Genomic DNA, 5,000 nt, shown 5'->3' with positions numbered 1-5,000 from the left:
CTCTCTAACTCTCTCTCTCTCTCTCTCTCTTTCTCTCGATCTATCTTTTTATTGTCTGTTACTGAAATTTTTCACCCCCCTTCTCTCTCTATCTCTCGCTATCTCTTTCCACAATAATAATTTTTATTTTTTTTTTTATTTTTTTTTTTTTTTTTTTTTTTTTTTTTTGTTTTTTTTTTTTTTTTTTTTTTTTTGTTTTTTTCCCTTTTCCCCCCCTCCACCCTCTTCCTTCCTTCCGTCCTTCCCTCCCCTCTCCCTTTTTTCCCCCCATCCCACCTCCTCCTCCCTCCCTCTGTCTCTTTTTTCCACCCATCCTTGTATGAAGTGCAGATCAAGGAGACCAGCGCATGTAAGTGGACCCTTATACGAGGAGGAAACAAAAAATTTCAGACTTTTTGACCACAATGCCCCGAGACGCCGGTTGATTTTTTCTCTTTTTCGGAAAACTACTTGAAAGGGTCGTTTCCTGTTGTGCTTTTTTTTTTTTTTTTTTGTTTTTTTTTTTTTTTTGCTACCAAACCTAGGGCTTTTTCAAATTTATTTAAATTAAAAATTTTTTAATTTTTTATATATATATATATATATATATATATATATATATATATATATATATATATATATTATATAGAAGGGGTCGGGGTGTGTGTGTGTGTTTTGTATGAAAGAGATAGATTGTTTTTAAATAAAATGAAAAAAAGGAATTATTGAATGAATATACAGAGTGAGAGAGAGAATGAGAGGGAGAGAGGGAAAAAGAGAGAGAGACAGACAGAGACAGAGACACCCAGAGAGAGAGAGAGAGAGAGAGAGAGAGAGAGAGAGAGAGAGAGAGAGAGAGAGAGAGAGAGGGGGGAGAGGAGAGAGAGGAGAAGGGAGAGAGAGAGGAGAGAAAGAGAGGAGAGAGAGGAGAGGAGAGAGAAAGGAAAGAAGAGGGGAAAAAGGAGGAGAGGGAAAGATGAGAGGAGAAGAAGACACCTTCACACACACCACACACAAACACCACACAAACCCCAACACCCCCAAAAACCCCACACCCCCACACACACACACACACAAACACACTAACACTATTGAATTTTCAACCTGACTGGGGAAATTTTAATTTTTCGGGAAAACATTCTTTAAAAAGAAAGGTTCGCAATAAAATTAAAATTTAAAACGAAAAAAGAAAAAATTATTGTGTTGTATTTTTAACGAATTTCAAGTTGAAAATATTCGAACTCTGTGTGTGTGTTGTGTTATTTGTTTGTGTGTGGGGGGTGTGTTGTTTGTTTGGTGTTGGTGTTGTTTTTTGTGTGTGTGGTGTTTAGGGGGTGTGAGTGTGTGGGTGGGGTGGTTTTTGTGTGGGGTGTATTGTGGTTTGTGTGTGTTTTTGGGGGGGTTTGGTTTTTTTGTGTGTGAGTGTGTGGGTAGGTGGTTTTGTGTGTGGGGGGTTTTGTATGTGGGGTTTGTGTGTTTGTGTGGGGTTGTGTGTGTTTTTGGGGGTTTTGTGTGTGTTGGGTGGGTGGTTTGGGGTGTTGTTGTTTTTTTTGTGTGTGTTTAGTGTGATTATATGTATTTTGGTTCTTAAAAACATGGGGAATTATACGAAATTTCTTTAAGGATTTTATTGTAAAGACTTAGTCTCATTAATATAAATTGTTTTTTAAACTTTATTTCGTATTATTTTAATAAAATTTAAAAAGAAAATTTGAGTTTCTGGGAAAAGAATAGTAGACCCATTTCCCTTTAAAAATCAAAAGCCCTTTGGAATTTTCCTTTGGGCTTACATTAGTTTTCATATCAGAAAAAAAAATTTACCCCGGGCCCTTACCCTTTTTCCCCTTGACAAATAAAAATTTCGATGTTGTGAAGCATTGTAAATACTTTTTAAAAGTGTCATGAAAATCAAGGTTATTTATTTTCATTGACTCATGAACATTTTGGGTTTTAAAGACTTTAGTGAATATTATGAAGGGCCCCGGGACAGGGGGGGTGGATGGGGTTTTTGAAACATTTTTGATGATGGACGAAAAAAGGCTATATACTTTAGTTAATTTTGTTTATAAGTAAATTTTGGAAAATTCAAAAAGCAAAAGTAAATCAGGTTTTAAAATATATATTTTTAAAAAGTGGGTTTTTTGATTTTAATTTTTTAAAAATTAAAAACCAAAGAAATTTTCCCCCGTCCGGGGTTTACTGAATCAAAAAATTTTTAAATTTAACAAAAGATATGAATTTTTCTTTTATGAAAAAAAAGCGAGAGAATACCACCCGAGTAAAAAATTTAAAAAGTCATTTTTTTTAAAATTTTAATGCAATTCCCATGGTGTAAAAGGGGAAAAAAAAAATCTCAATAGGGTATTTAAAAGGTTATTTGTCAGTATACCCAAAAGGGGCCCTCGAGATCCTGGTTAAAAAGACGGGGGGTTACATTTACGGCCCCCTGTTTCTTTTCATTTCCTAATTTTAAACAAAATCATCATTTTCCCCCTACCAATTCCCGTAGGGTGTTTTAAAATTTCTCGGTGTTCCTCATCAAACCTTTCCCCCACATCTCCGTTCACTGTTTTGGGGTTTAATTATCCCAAAGCCATTAACTACTTTCTTCCACTCATCAATACAAGTAGAAATTTTATCTTTATTTTTTTTAAAACCCTTGTTTTAAAAGGGTCATCACATTTCTAAACTCACAAAAAAAAAATTTTGAAAAGGGTTTCCCCCTGACTCCCAGGGGAGGGTTTTTTTGTTCCCCACATTTTTTAGGGAAAAAATTCTGACTTCAGTAAAAAGGGGCTTATTATTTTATTTTTTTTTTAAAATTTTTTTGTATCTCCCCCTTCCCCCCTTTAATATTTAAATTGTTTTTGATCTTACCCTTTCCAGACTCTTTTGGGTTGGGTCATCATAGCCGTATTTTGTAGAATTATGAAAGGAAAAAAAAAAAAAACATGGGAAATATTCAGGGGGTCCATTTTCCTTCTTTTTGTAAAATTAAAACCCAAAGGGGATATTTATTGGGGGAAAGGGTTTGGTTAGAATATTGGGGTTATCGCTTCTGGGAAAAAACTATGTTTTGGGGAAGGGTGAAATTTTGGGGGACTTTTTAATAAGGGGCCTATTTTGTGTTTCCATCCCAAAAAGAAACAAAAGGAGTTGTGAAAATTTAAAAATTTGTTTTTTCTTTATCCTTACTAAAAATTTTTTTATTTAATTTTAAAACTTATTATTTTTAAAATTATATATATATTTTTTATATATATATATATATATTTTATGTTCTGTATATATGTATATTTTATATTTATATATATTTATATTTAAATTTTATATATATTATATATTTATAGTTTTTATATATAAAATATATTTTATATATATATTATTTTTTATATTTATATTTTAAATTTATGTATACTGTATTTATGTATTTTTTAAAATATATTATGTATAATATTTTATAGATATTATATTTAAAAGTTTTATGTTTATATTATATATTTATTATTTAATAAAAATTTAACTTTTTATATATATATATATTTATTATTTTTTATATATAATATATTATATATTATAAAATTTATGTAAAGGGTTTCTATCTATTTTTCCCAATCTTCTCTCTTTTCTCTCTCTCTCTCTCTCTCTTCTTCTCTCCTCTCTTTCTCCTCTCTCTCTAAAATTATATTTTTTATATATATAAATATATATATATATTACATAATTTTAATTTTAAATTTATAGTTTAATATTTGGATGATATATATTTATATATTTATAATATTAATATATTAATTTAAATATAGATTATTTTATATAAATATATGAATATATAAATTTTTATAATAATATTTTTTATATATATATATATATATTTATATATTATTTATAAAATTTTATATTAATGTATATATTTATATATATATATTTTAAAAATATATTTTATAAAAAAATTTTAAAATTTTAAAATTTTTAAATATATATATAAAATATAATATATATATATTTTATATATTTTAATATATATATATATATTAGTATATATATATAATATATATATATTTTATATATATTGTATATTATATATATAATATTTTTTATATATTATAAAAATATATAAAATATATATTATATTAAAATATATTTATTTATATATATAAAAATTATATAAAATATATATATATTTTATATATTTTTTATATAACACCCGGGTCAAAATAAAGATAAATAAAAAAAAAAAAGATATGGGGCCCCGGATGGTCTTGCCTTCCTGAAAAAGGGTTTTCCCTTTCCCCGAGGACCCCCCCTTTTCCTCTGCCTACTGCCCGTCTTCCCCCAGCTAATCCGGGGGTGTGTAATTTCCCTTCCAAATATCTCCCCTTCGCCCCTGCAATAGGGCTAAAATTTCGTCGACGACGTCTTTTGCCCTCGGGCCTCATGCCCCCGTCTTTTTCCGGATTTCCTGCATAAGCGCTTTCCCTTTCCTCCTTCCATTCTTTTCAAGGGGGAAATTAGAGGCCGACGCCCAGCCCCCCTTTCCCTGGAAAACCTTAATTTACCGGTTTCCTTTTAAAAAACCCCCCCCTTTCCCTTTTCCCCAAAAGGGGAAAATCCACTCTTTTTGGCCCTTCGCTGCCCCGGGTTCAAGGGAAGGCTTCCCCCCTTTTCCAAGGGAGGGGAAGAAGAAAGGGAGAGGGAGGGGAGAGAAGAGAAAGACAAGGGGAGAGAAAAGAAAAAGGAAAAGAAGAAAGATTAAATTGAAAAAAGGGGAAAAAGAGAGAAAAAAGGAAGAAGAGAGAGAAAAAGAGAGAGTGAGAGAGAAAGGAAGAGAGAGAAAAGAAAAGGTGAAAAGAAAAAAAAAAGAAATAAACCCAAGAGAGAAAAGGAAAGGGAGAGAGAAAGAAAGAGAGAGAAAAAGAGAAAGAGAGAGAACGTCCGAGGGATTTCTTGCACAGGCAAGTTCTTCTTTCATTCTCTCTCCTCAAGTCCTCTTTTTTGTATATTCTTTCACTTTTTTCGTA

Source organism: Penaeus japonicus, unplaced genomic scaffold (genome assembly GCF_977035675.1).
Source record: "Penaeus japonicus unplaced genomic scaffold, GWHDUDI00000001_assembly GWHDUDI00000027, whole genome shotgun sequence".
NCBI classification, from domain to species: domain Eukaryota; kingdom Metazoa; phylum Arthropoda; class Malacostraca; order Decapoda; family Penaeidae; genus Penaeus; species Penaeus japonicus.
Note: the sequence above shows the minus strand (reverse complement) of the source record.